At 42.2% G+C, this 14,578-nt stretch overlaps 1 protein-coding gene across 2 annotated transcripts in view; it reads right to left on the bottom strand.

The window, feature by feature from the left end:
* CDC42EP5 (CDC42 effector protein 5) overlaps window positions 1-4,346 on the bottom strand; it is a 141,362-nt gene extending 137,016 nt beyond the window's left edge. Inside the window, exon 1 of one of the 2 annotated variants that reach the window (XM_044081607.1) lies at window positions 4,232-4,346. The gene's annotated coding sequence lies outside the window, so the exon portion shown is untranslated. Of the gene's footprint in view, window positions 1-142; window positions 310-4,231 lie in introns of those variants that run through there. The other variant, XM_044081601.1, reaches the window with a different exon arrangement.
* Window positions 4,347-14,578: the final 10,232 nt, after the last annotated feature.

Genomic DNA, 14,578 nt, shown 5'->3' on the forward strand with positions numbered 1-14,578 from the left:
AAATTAAGAACTCAACCAACTGGCAAATGCCAGCGATGTAAATCAGCTAAGCCCCTTTTTAACTCAGAACACAGTACTAGCATAAACACTTTCCATAACCTTTAACTGGATGAGTTTACTATATATATTATTCTGAAAGTACCATATACTTAGTGCTGCACAAGTCCTACTACGAACCATTAACCAACCTGCCTGTGCTACAAATGCAAGTAATAACTGTACTAAGCAAATAAAGGGTTAAAGGAGAGGCCGAGCCTAAAAGCTGCTTCACACATGGAGTCTTTTTAACAGCCTTGACTAATCAGCCTCATAGTGGTTATGGGACTGCTTGCAGGGGTACTATATCCCACCGCCCTCATAAACATTACATTCTAAAAACCGTGTGTCTTGCGTGTTAAAAGAACATTGTGGACGTGTGTTTAACTGTCAGTGGAATAGTGCTCATAAATAGGGCGAAAAGAAAAAAAAATATGTACACTTCTCTGAGCCATTTGTCGTATTCTTGACATGGTGCGCAGTGAGTACCCAACTCAAGCTTTATTGACCGGTCAACATACATGCAAAGCAATGCAACAACTTCCTGTCACAGAACACTAGCTTGGCAAGATAACACAGTCCATTGAATACACCACATCTCCCTTTCCATAAAGCCCTTCGCTTTGCACCAAACCCAGATCTATTCGATTTTCCACTTTATTACAACTGGTACATTGACACCAAATGCTCACTTAGCCACATTCATTTACTGTAACCCCCAGACATTGATATTTCTGCGAACTTCACAGATCCAAGCGGTCGGCTTGTTAATAACTCTTCGATCTGGTCCTCACCACATCATCAGGAGCCCTTGCGATGGCAAGGCCTCTTAGGGTTTGATTCACAGTCAAGCTCAGAAAGACCTCGGCGAGCAATGGTTTTGATCTACCATACCTCTTCAGATCTGTCACCACCCAACATCCAGGCAACACATTCCCCCCCGGCCTGCCCGATGCGTCTGTTGTGTGTTTTCGCCATTATACACCCTCTTCTCCCCCTCTTTCCCTAAGCCTTCCCCAATCAGGCAGCGGGGTCCAACTGCGAGGATATAAATCGGGGAGGTCCGCAAACCGTCGTCCCATAAGAAGTTCGGATCTGTACTTTTTTAGCAGGTTCTTCACCGTCTGCACCGCCGTTCCGCCTCCCATTACTCTGGACTGCCCTGAAAACTGAGGACCATTATCAGACACAAGTACCTCTGGAATACCATGGCGAAGAAAGATTTTAGGTGGGTGATGACCTCGTTAGATGTGGTATGGTTCAACAATGCGATCTCGAGAAACCTGGAGAAGTAGTCTACCACCAGAAGGTAAGTATGTCCTTTCAGGTCAAACAAATCCCAGGGTATGCTGTTGGGAGCATCTTAAGACCATGTCATTTATCTGTTGGCTGAGCCCAGGCCCCAAAGCGGTCTGACAGGCTCTGGCTTTGCACAATGCCTTGATCCCTCATGCACAACCAAACTCACAACACGCATAGCAGAGGGGGAATACAAGCGCGAAATCTTCAAAAGCAACCCATCTTTCACTGTCAGTGTAGTAGCTCTTCAGTAAAGGTTGGTGGTTTGTCATGGGGCACCCTGGCTGCACAAGTCCATGACCCGCCACACACACACTGTCCGCTTTCAGCTGCTCCCGTAAGGTTTGGAGGAAGGATGGCTTCACCTGCATGTTTTCCACAATACTATGCACATAGATATCCGTATCCTCCATTAACTCTGTTTCCTCCGGGGTTAACCTGGTTTTAAGTGGAGAACGTGACAGGGCATCTGCCACCCACAGTGATTTCCCAGGAGCATACTGCACCGCTGCATCAGCCTCATGACCAGGGTTTGTGATCAGTCTCTAGACAAAATGATTTGCCCAATAGGTAATCTCGGGGCGTTCACAGGCCCAGGTCAACCTGGGCATATCGTTGCTCTGTGGGTGAAAGTGACCTCGGGGTCTCCAGCCATCCTCCCATTGTTGCTGCAACACACTCCCCAACCCAAAGGATGATGCATCTATCTCTCTCTGGGTCATACACAGCCAGAACTGGAGGTGAGGTGATTGCCTCTTTTAAATCATTAAATGCCTTCTCCTGATCCCCCCCCCCAGTACCAGCTGTTCTTTTGTCTCTCAAAGCCCTATCCCTCTCAGCCAAATGAGGGATGAACTTCCCCACCTGATTCACCATACCCAGGAAACTTCTGAGTTCTCCTACTGAAGCAGGTGCTGTCATCTCCGTGATGGACACGGTCCGCCTTGATCCGGGCTTATGCGGAAACTCGTAATGACATGGCCCAAGAAGGTCACTGTACCCTTCAACAGGTCACATTTGTCTATCTTTTACGTAATAACACCTTCTTCTAGTCTCTTAAGTACTGCATGCAGCGCCCAGACCAACACATCGTCTATATGACAAATCACACCCTCTAGTCCTTCAATGACCTCTGCCATCATGCGTTGAAAGTGTTCGGTGCAGAATTAATGCCAAAGGTTATGAATGTGTAAGCGCAGCCGACTCTCCCGAAAGGGAATTTGCCAAAATCCCATATTGGCATCCAGTTTGCTATTCATTTAGCTTAGTGTAATCTACACATAGTCTCAGCCTGTTACTGTCTTTCTTTGGGACTACCACCATGCCTGCACACCAATCGGTAGGCTCTTCCATTCTGGTAACAACACCCAGTGCCTCCATCCTCTTTAGCTCCTCTTTCACTTTCCCCATCAATGGCAGTGGTATCCTCCTGGGGTCTTCAGGGAATAGGGCACGCCTTTGGTTGCTTTTTTATGTGGTATTTCCGCTGCACTACCCCCAACCCAGAGCACAACTCCGGTAAGGTAGAGGCCTTCAAAGACGCCATGGTGATAGTGTCAACACGTTTCAGGAGACCCAGTCCCAAAATAGCAGGAAGGCCCATGCACAACATACACTTTCATGTCTGTCTTTGTCCGTAGCTGAGCTGAAGCTCCAAAGATCCTATAACCACCAATGGCATCCCTCCAGGACCCAGCAAGGGTTTCTCCGGCGCTGGAGCACACAGGGCGTTCCTCCCACGGAACAAGTTGTGCAGGTTTGACTTGGAGATAACAGTGACATCTGCCCGTGTCAAGCTTAAAAGTCATAGGTGTGCCCTGTATTTGCACCTCCACAAGCCAAGAATGGTTCCCGGAAGAGACAGAGCCAAGGAAGAACCCGCGACATCTAGCAGCAGTCGCGGGCATAGGAGTCTATGGTGAAAGGCCCCCACACCTGTAACACAGCGAGGCTGGGCGTCTTTACTCTTTTTGTTGTGCTGGCTGAAAAAAATAAAGCCTTGCCCCAACTTTTCAAGCCCTTCACATTATACTGTAAGGCAGGACTGTCACACCGCAAGGCCGTTTGCTGCTTCTTGACCTCCTCCGACTGTCTGGCCATATTCACAGCCCTCTCTAAGTCCAACTCTTTTTCCATCTGCATCCGCTCAGACAGTCTAGTATCTGCTAGGCCCACAACAATTCTGTCCCTTATAAGCTCGTCATGTAACGTCCCATAATTGCAGTGTTCGGCTAAAGCATGCAAGGCAGTAACAAAAGCATCAACAGTCTCATTCAGTTCTTGTTTCCTCATATTACATACACAATGTTCTTTTGACTATAAAAACTTTTCAAAACCCTCCTTCACTTTAGCATACTCCTGGTGCTCAGCCTCGTTAGCTTGAGGCCTCTCAAGACATCATCTGCCTCATCGCCCATGCAGTATATCAGGGTGTTGACCAGGTTGCCCACTGGGTTGGAAGATAAGTTACTGGCCTGATCCACCGTGTCCATGGGAGCACTGGTCGCCATATTGATTCTCGTGGCTGCCGACCATTCTCGTCGTCCGACATGTCGGTCAGCACTCCCAAGCACAGCCACACAGCACTTCTGACACCATGACGCGAGACAATGTGCGCAGTTGGTACCAACTCCAAGCTTTATTGACGGTCAACATACATGCAATGCAATGCAACAACTTCCTGTCACAGAACACTAGCTACGGCAAGATAACACAGTCCATTGAATACACCACACCATTGAGGCAGGAGTGCACTCCCGTTTCTGTGCCAATGACCCCCTCGCGTCCGGCCGCTCTGGCATTCCCTGGACGTACAGTTCCAATGTTAACGTCCTGCTTGTAATGTTATATTCCACTTTGGAAAGTGACCGCATGGCAGCATGAAATGAACACTTACAAATTCCAATTACTCTACTGCCAACATTTGCAGTCTTTGGTATGCGTGCTTGGGGTCTGCTGTAACTCCCGACAGTATTAACAGCTGGATTGCTTTAAGCTTATCTCCGCACGTTGTGTCCACATCTATTTTTTAACCACGTATATCTGCGCCAGTCCTCAATTACGCCCACAAGAACAAGAGCAGCAGACTTCATGAGCGGTATCTGAACATTTACCATTGACAATGACATTAAGCCGTTTTGTGGCAGATAAAAAAAGAGCATGCTCCACAAGATGCATAAGTAGCTTTTATTGTATTGTGTTGTTATTGTCCTCAATTAAAGTGTTGCGTCGACTGCAATTTTGTGTGCAAGGACATATGATAAGTCAGTATTTTATGTTTTTGTAAGACCCAGTTCAACTTGTAATTACTTTTTGATTGGTTCAGGTGTCCGTATCTGTGTTTCAGTGACTTTTGCATAGCCTAGTGAAGTATGTAGTAAATGTGTTACCACTAATGGTGCAAATACATTTTCGACTATGTTGTTGGTGTCTTTCGGCTTTTCCCGGTTAGGGGTCGCTTCAGCGGAACTCTGGTCCGCTAATGATCGGCAGTAGATTTTCACGGTGCCGAGTTGCCAGCTCGTCGCCCAACTTTCAACGAATTTTTGACTATAATACAAGTTAATCTCAGATCCCCCTTCATCCCTCAAACTTTCTTTGCTAAAAAAAAAATATATATATATATATATATATATATATATATATATATATATATACATACATACATACACACACATATTCATATATATATATATATATATATATATATATATATATATACACACACACACACACACATATATATATATATATATATATATATATATATATATATATATATATATATATATATATATAAAATGTATATGGGACATTTTTTAATGGTTTAGTTAAAAGGTTAATAAAACGGGTTTTGTATCAACAAGCATTTGAACAACTCCAAGTATGACATTGCAATAGCTGGCATCTGTAATCCACAGTTATTTAGCAGAAAAAAGCTATCATTTTACAGGAGAAGGGGAAAAATATGAAGCAATATCGAGGACATTTGAGAGATAGGCTTCGTCTTCATCACTGTCCAAATATAATGTAATGTACCAAATTTGATCAGAAAACACGACTCTCTTCAAAACGTGATTGCATGAATTGAAGGATTACAATAGTTTATAAACCATAGTTCTTTGGGGGGCAGCCACAGTGGTGCAGCAGTTAGCATTGCTACCTCACAGCAAGAGGTTCTCTGGTTTGATTCTCAGCTGGGGTGCCTTCTGTGTGGAGTCTGCATGTCCTCCCTGTGGTCACGTGAGTTTCTTCCAGGTACTCCCATTTCCTCCAACATCCCAAAGACATGCTGTAGGTGTATTAGACACTTTAAATTGGCCCTAGGCACGAGTGCGTGTATGTGTGTGCCTTCTGTGGAAGGTTGGGTGCCAGACTGGCAGCTTAACACCTTAAAACTCCACTGCCAATCCTGAGCAGATAGGTGGTCTGCTGCAGCGACCCCTAACCAGGAAAAGCCAAAAGAAGAAGATAAACCATAGCCCTTTGGATTTTCTTTCTGTCTATCTGTTTATTTATTGTCTTTTGTTACAGGGAAAAGTCCTATTTTCAGCGAAGGCCTGGGAAGAAAAGCTCCCAGCTATATAGTAATATGTCATGTCTTCATTTCATCCTACCTCGAGGATTAGGGCTCTGTCTTGACATGAGCTCAATCCGAAATTATACTTATTTCTTCCCACCACGAATTCTCGATCCCTGATTTCACAGAAAGTCCTTTGTGTGTTTTTTTCCCCTTATGAAATCTGTGATTTTAAGTCAAACCGAATATTATAATTTATTTATTTAATATATATATATATATATATATATATATATATATATATATTTATGTGTGTGTGTGTGTGTGTGTATTTTAACAACTAAATAATACCAGACATTATATAGTTCTTGACTTTTATTCTTCAGAAAATGCACGTTAATGGAAATCCTGTTATTCTTTTAACTTCTGAAGTAATCTTCAAAATATGTCACTCCTTCACTAGCTCACCCTCTAACCCACTGCCTCACCCTCAAAAATTGCACCTATCACAGCACAGAGAAGACCAACTACTAGGCTCTTTCATCTTCAAACTCCTGGAACCTAATTCCCACTGCTAGCTGCCAAACGTTCATAGGTTCATAGGTTATAGAGTACACACACACACACACACACACACACACACACACACACTACAACGTGACAGCTTCTCCCAAACAATCCCCTCCCCCCATTCCATTCTCTACAAATCAGGCTATACTGCACCAACCACTCTTTCTCAATCCTTGCTCCTAAAATATGGGAATCCCCCCCCCCAAAAGAAGCTACAATCCTCCTTCAGATTCAGAGCTGAACTTAAAAAAAACCCTCCACACCAAATCAAACTGTAATTGCTACACAGCCGGCCACATAACTTATGGTTCTCTCTACCTCTACAGCTTTTCCACCATGATGTAAACCTGAAATATAATCATGTGAATTGTAAAATTTGCACTTCTTTCATAATTTTATTTAGTTATATATTGTTAATTCTTTTTTAGCCACATCTTACTGTTCTTTTTTTCTTCTTTGTGAATTATTTCACCTAGCAAATGCTCCCTTGTGATCAATGGACCAAATAAAATAAATAAAACTACAATATTTTACTGAACTGTGCTACCGTAATATTGTGTCCTTTTCATGATCTAGAGTTATTACTATAAAGTTGTACTTTTTTTTTTTTTTTTTTTGCCAAATGGCCCATGACTGAAAAAGAGTCCCTAAGAAAGCTTCCCTGATTTGGATTGTTTGTCCCTCATCATTTTTGGCTTTGTCCTTGATTCTTGAACTAAGAAGTTTAGTGTTATGCCTCTCAAGTGGGCTTGCTCCAAATACTCCAGTTTAAGCAGTATGTGTAGATTAAAGTAGTTTAGGATTATCTAGGGAGGTGGAAAGAATTTAAGAATCCAGGTATTCCTGGAGAATGGTCCTAGCCAAGTTTATTCTGGGCCCGGAAAAGGATTCCAGTTTGTAATGTTTTGTGAAGCTCTCTACAGAGGACCAAGTGGCTGCCTCTAAATACTTCTAGAGTCCACCCCTTCCCAAAAAGCCTCAGAAGAAGTCAAAACCTTGGTAGATTGGTTCCTAACCCTGCCTGTGAATGGCTTGTTATGGTGAGAATAGCAGAAGGAAATAGCACAGGACCATCTAGAAAGTGTCTGCTTTGACACTAGTTGTCCATTTTCCTACCTTTATAGGACACAAACAGCTGATCAACCTTCCTGAAGGATTTTGTAGTGTCCAAGTAGAATCTGAGCTGCCTGTGGAACTTCAGAGTATGCAAGATTCTTTCTCCCTCAGTTTTAGGCTCTGGAAAGAATACAGGAAGATTAATAGATTGGCTCAAGGTAAACTCTGAAACCACTTTAGGCATATAAGAATGATTTGTTCTCAGAGAAATCCTGTCCTTGTAGAAAATGAAGTAGAGTTAACCGACCATAAGAATTTGTAACTCAGATACTCTTCTGCAGAAATAAGACCAATGAGAAGCACAGTTTGCCAAATCAAGAATCTCAAATCAACTTGGTGAGCTGGTTGAAATGCAAGAAGTATTAGTTTTTGAAGCACAAAGTTAAGATCCTAAGGAGTACCTGTTTTCTAGACAGGCAGATATATAAAACTCCTTTCAAAAACTGCTTGACTTGAGAACAGGAAGAAAAGGGGATTTAAGAGTAATCAGAAGAAATGGCCTAAAGGTAAGTCATGACAGAAGAATAAGAGAGTCTGGAGACATACCTCTCAACTGTCCAGATTTTCACAGAATGTCTAGATTTTTGCCTCATATTTTTCATCTGCTTCTCATAAAATGTTGATTTTCTAGCCAATCTTTGTCAAATCATTAAGGATTAAAGTGAGGAAATATTGGCAGACATCTGAGTTTCAGACTTCATACCCTTCAAGAAATTTATACCAATGAAAAACATATTATTCTATCAATCTTCTACATTTGTAAGAGCAATATTTAAAACTTTTCCCTATTTTTGGGCATTTGTCCTCTTATTATTTATGGCTTTGTTCAGATTTCTTGCTCTAAGAGATTGAGAGGTATCTCAGAGAATAAAACCTAACTCAAATAATCTAGAACCAGAGGCAACAAGGTCATGAAAGTATTCTGGTTCTTAGGTTGGCACCAACTAGAAACTCTTTTCCACATGCTCCTACATTATTTTCTAGCAGCAGTTTTTTAGCCACTTTTAATACCTGCTGCACATCCTCAGAAAAGGTGCCTAAATGATATCAAAATGCTTTCATTCAGGAAGTCAACTGAAGTGTTTTCAGGTTAGAGTGTATCAAACAACCCTTGTTTTGTGTGAGTTAAACCAGTCTGTGGTGAATCCTGTGGTAATTATCCTTGGCCGTTTTCATAAGAAGAGAAGACCAGTGTTGCCTGAGCCAAAAGAGAGTCACCACTATTATCTTTGAAGAGTCCTTCTAGATCTTTAGAAGAGCCGTGGATATCAGTGGAAAGGGTCAAAAAAGCATGCAGGAATATTCTTACCCAAGGAAATGAGAAGGCATTTATTTTCCAGACTTGTTTGCAAGGAATCCTGAATCGGAATTTTTGTAACTGTCTGTTTTGAAAGGAGGGAAACAGATGTATTTGAGGTGTTTCCTACAATTGGATCAATTCCTGGAAGACCCCTTGGGTGTCATTTCTATTTATGAGGGTGTGTTCTGGTTCTGCTCAGCATGTCTGCTGTAATGCTTTGCTTTTACAGGCTGTATGAGATCTGAAAATTCAAATGGTGCTGAGTTGCTACCTCACAGGCAAGTCACCAAACTGGATAAGAGCCGGAACTCTCTTGTTTGTTTATCTACAACATCATTGGGATGTTGTATGTGATCGCTTGCAGAGGTCCTGATGAACAGAAATGGTTTAAGGTTTTTAAAGCATTGATTACCATCAGCATTGCATTGACATTTCTGTCTCTTTGTCTGACTGGCTTGTTCCACAGATCTTGCACTTTTACCACTTTGGAAACAGCTCCCAAACAAAGGATGAGGCATCTGTTTTACAGACTGAAGAGGACGTTGGAGGGAGAAGGGGAGATCAGGAATGATAGAGAACCGGTGTGCACAGCAGAATACCTCTCTTTTCAAAAACTTCAATAATGAAATCCAGAAAGCAAAAAAAAAAAAAAAAAGGGATTGATGCTGAGACCAGACTGACCTGAGGTACCACCAAAATTTTCTCAAGTGAAATTTGGCCAAGGAAATTATGAGAACCATAGGGGCAATGAAACACATAATACTGAGAGGTTCCCTGGCAGATGTCAGAGATAGGTTTGAAAAGCTTGGAAGATTTCATTGTATTGTACTACTTCGTCCAAAGGGAGGAAAGCTCTTCCTGGGGCAATATCAAGAAGGCATCCAGAAAAAAAAACTATTCTGTATGAAAGGTGAGAGATGATTTCTGTAAGAACACTTGAAACCCCTGACTGGGCAGAAGCTTCTTCACCTATGTCAGAGAATTCTGACAACTGGAAAAAAAATCTGCAAATATAAGATAATCATAGAAATATGGAAATATGTGAATGCGTTGAACTCTGTAGTAAACAATTACTGGAGATAGACACTTTGTAAACATCCCTGGTGCAGAAGATATGCCAAAATGTAAGGCAAAGAACTAATAATTTAGACCAGATACAGAAAACCTTAAGAAAGTCAGAATTCTGCGCAAATTGCTATGTGACTGTGACAAAAGGAAGTACTGCCAGCACAGCTAGCTGGAATTTTGTAAATAATTATACGTTATTTGTGAATATCAAACTAATTTATATAAGATGCTTGTGCTACAAATGTATTAGAACTGTATGTCATGTGTGTATTGAACTGCTTTATATACATGTTTGTGTTGAAAAGGTATTTGTAAAGTGCTTGTGCTTAAAATGTATTCACAGTGTGCTGTACAGGAAGAGAACAGAAATGTACATGCATTATTGTAACTGTTTAAATGTATCTGTTTTAACAGAGGAAACTGGATGGTTAACCTCAGTTCAGCAAACTTTAGAAAAATAGCTGAAACTAAATCACTTTATAGGCTAGGCCATAAATATGTTTCAATGCAGCTACAGAAACAAAGTCTGTAGTACAAAGCTTTCTGTATTGTCCTTGGGGCAAACTAATTGCTACTTTACAAGCATGAAGGAATGCAATTGTTTTATGACTTCCAGCACCTGCCAAAGATCTAAGCAAATGCCATTGCCTGGTTATTTTTACAGGTAGATGCTAAATACTTCCAGCTTCCAACAGTGGGGGGTTTGCCTGGGAACTAGAAGTCAGGTGACAAGAAGTGATGTCATTCTGCAAGCTATTCCAGCAGTAATATTTTAGATATAATTCTGAGAAGTCTCTTAGTGAGACAGAGCATTCTGCATTCTGTCTTGAACCTGACAAAAACAAAGCATCATTCACCACATCTGCCTTACTCTAAGTTATTCAGGCATAGTAAGTCTCTTAGATACAGTCAGGAATATATCAAAGCTTAGTTTAGATTTTGTTTTTCTTTATTTGTGTGAGCCTGTACTGCAATGTTATTTTACATATTTCCCATGGTTTTGAACTTTGATGTCAGTGTGAATATATATTTAGTATCGTCTTGTTCTTTTAATATTTATTATTAAATATATTTAAACCGTTCACTGCGGCTGATCTGTGTAGAGATATTTAAGTTATGAGAGTACTTGCCTATTTATTTGGTGACACTGTGTGGGCCACTCCTCACAGCCTTGCTGTTGGTCAAACTACCATTTATATTAGTATTAATATTACACAGTAATTTTGGACACCCTTTGTTAAGGGCCCTAAAGTAGCTGATGAGTGACTGGTGGCAGTGGTAATTAGGTTATAGTCTGGCCGGAAGGGGCATAACCTGTGCCAGGCTTTCCCAGGTGTGTGGTGTGTGTGTGTGTGTGTGTGTGTGTGTGTGTGTGTGTGTGTGTGTGTGTGTGTGTGTGTGTGTAAATCAAACCTCAGAGAGTGTGTGTGTCAGCTACTTGGGCAGGGACACAAAACACTGGTGAACAGAGAGGGTGCTGGAGGTCTTGGCTTGGTCACTCAGCTGAGATCTCAACTCTATAGCTGTGCCAGTGGTCAGTCTTATTGGGTATCTGGAGAAAGAGGGAGAAACCAGCCCCGGACTGACTGTGGTCTCTGTGTGCTCTTAAAGAAAACTGCACTTGATGCAGAGAGCTCCATCTGGAAATACTGTGTGTGTACTTGTTATCCTCCCAGTGAACATCCATCCCACAGGTGCCAGTGGTGAGGATTGAGGCTCCTTGATTACTGGTTCAGTGGTGGGTCATCACATATTAATTGGCTGGCAGTGGTGAGATCACCACATCACATATGGGATTCAATGGTGTGGATATAGAACTCTTGTAGCCTGTAAACAGTGGTCACTAAAGAAGGTATTTGTGCTCTCAAGCAGCCACACTCACACGGTAGACATTCAGAGTGTCATATCACAGTAGTTTTATTTATTTTTTGTTAGCTGAGTTAGTGAGGGAGAGCAGGCAAGGATGTCAGCAGAGGATTATGGCAAGCTGACAAGGAGCCAATTGACTGAGATGTGCTAAGCCAAAGGACTGGTGCATGCCAACCTGACTAAAGTGGAAATGATTGCAGCCTTAGCCAAAGATGCATCACAGACCAGCAACCAAGAAGACAGCCAGACTGGCTGTGAGGATGTACAACTCTCATGAAATGGATAGTTCTTTCTTCACAGGACTTAAAATCTGTCTGGAGTTAAAGAGACTTGAAATATAGGCCAAACATTTGGAACTAGAGTCAGCAGAAGGACTGTGGCATTTGGAGGATGAAGAAAAGGTGAAACAGATGGAATTAAGGCTGCTTTCCCCTTCCTTCCACCTATACTTCCTTTTTCTCTACATCTACTTAGTGCTTACTAAACCCTGCCATACCCTGTAAGTAACCCCTCTTCACCTTTCACCTTTAATCTTTTATTTCTTCTCTCTTCTCCCTATCAATCCTGAACTCCTCTACACTTGTTTTCCCCTCTAAATAGAACACTGTACTTATCATATAAACCTATCTTCAAACTTCTCCAGTCTGTATTTTTTCCATTTTTTTATATGCAACTGTAAATAATTTTATATCTGTTTTTCAGTTTTTATATGCAACTGTAAATAATTCTGGTATCTAACTGTGAACACTATTGCAACTGTAAACTTGTTTCTGTATCTTCTGTAAACATTGTATTCTGGAGCTTTTCTCCTTGGGTCTCTGTTGAAAATGGGCACCTGCCCAGCCAGACTAACCCAGTTAACAAATGGCAAATTAATAAATAAATACAATTAGAATCAGAAAAGACACTGAGATACCTGGAAGCCAAAGAAAATGAGAGGCAGAGGCAAAATGAAAAGGAAATGTTGACTCTTTGTCAGGGTCATAGAAGTAACAGGGAAGGAAGTAACTGAACACTAGAAGAAATAAAGGTCAGTAAATGTCTTCCACAATTTACAGAGGGTGGTAATTCTGATATTTTTATTCATACGTTTGAAAGAGTACATGAACAGTATAATGTTGACAAGGGGACTGGGTACGGTTCCTGACCTCCTTACTCCATGGTAAAGCTGTAACTGCTGTCTCTAAATTGTCAGATACTGATTGCTTAAATCATAATACAGTTAAAAATTGTTTATTGGAATGCTTTATGCTAACACCTGAAGCTTACAGAAAAAAAGTTTTATGACCATAGATGCAAGACAGATGAAAGTGTGTGTGATTATGTTGCTGAGTTAAGCATTTATTGTCATGGGTGGGTGAGTAGGTATCAGGTCACCACTTTTGAAGGGCTGGCAGACCTTTTGGTGAGGGAACAAGCCCTTAGCACTTTGTCTGAGGACATGAGACTCTGGTTGGCAGATAGAGAATGCAATACCAAGGATGAGTTGGGGAAAAATGGAGACCTATACCTAGCAAGCAGGGCATCACTGCACAGGAAAGGGATACCCAGTGCTGTACATGTGCCTAAGACAACCCATGGTGGGCAGCTTACACCACACCAACACAGTCCGCAGTAACAGGGGAAGCCACTAGTTCAGGTACATGGCCAGGATCAAGGGTTAAATGTTTTAAATGTAACCAGTTGGGCCATGTAGCATATAGATGTCCACTGAGGCAAGGTGGGGAACAAAAGGTAGGGGAGACAGCAAGTGGGAATAACAGAATGCCAGTGGTAAGTTGTCTGGAGACAACAAGGGTACCAAACTACCACAACAGGTTATATCCTATGTTAGTAGATAGGAAACAGGACACTGCTAAGACAGACACAGCCTCTGATCTAACCATTATGAAGCCCACAATGGTTGAAGAAGAGCACTACTTGCTTGGGCAGTCTACTCCAGTCAGACCTTTTGGAGGGACCCCATTCCAAATACCTTTGGCTAGGGTTCACCTTGAATGGGAGCGTGGAAAAGGAAGCAAGCAAGGAGGTGTGTTTGAGGATATCCCTGCAGATGTCCTGATAGGGAATGATTCTGACAATGCAATACCTTGTGTGCATGTAATTACACACAGGCTTGGAAACAGGATGTGGGGCTGGTAGCTTGGGGGAGACCCAGACAGACCCCACACATGATGCTAGGACTGGTGAGGTGGTTACTTCAGAAAGGGAGCTACCCTGTAGCAGTGAGACTGAAGGTGAGCCACAGCTGCTGATGGGTACTGATGTTCCCTTGGACAGAGTGACTGCAAGGGCAGAGGTGAGTAATAGTACCCAGACTGACAGTGAGGCACTGCTGTCAGAGGATACCAGACTTCCTGTGGAAGGGGAGCTGGGAAGGGTTACAAAGAGAGAGCTGAGACAGACCTACATTACAAGGCTTGAGGGAGGTAGCTAGGGAGGCGCCTGATTCTCAAGGAAAAGGGGAATCTGTATACTGGGACAAAGGGTTACTGCATAGAGAGTGGACCCCTTAGGAAGGGCTGGAAGATAAGGTAATACAGCATCTGGGAGTGCCCAAAACCTACCTTCTGACATTTCTAGACATAGCCCATGACATTCCCTTTGCAGGTCATATGAGCATAAAGCATACCAAGAAAAGTGTTACACTGAATTTTTATTGGCCTGGGATTTCCAGGGATGTAACAGGGTACTGCAGGACCCGTGAGCAGTGCCAAAAAGTAGGCAAAGCAGGAGACAATGGGAAACCTCCTTTTATGCCTTTGCCTGTGATTGAGGAACCATTTCAGAGAGCAGCTACA

Source organism: Protopterus annectens, chromosome 1.part1 (assembly GCF_019279795.1).
Source record: "Protopterus annectens isolate FY-2018-M chromosome 1.part1, PAN1.0, whole genome shotgun sequence".
Lineage (NCBI taxonomy): Eukaryota > Metazoa > Chordata > Ceratodontiformes > Protopteridae > Protopterus > Protopterus annectens.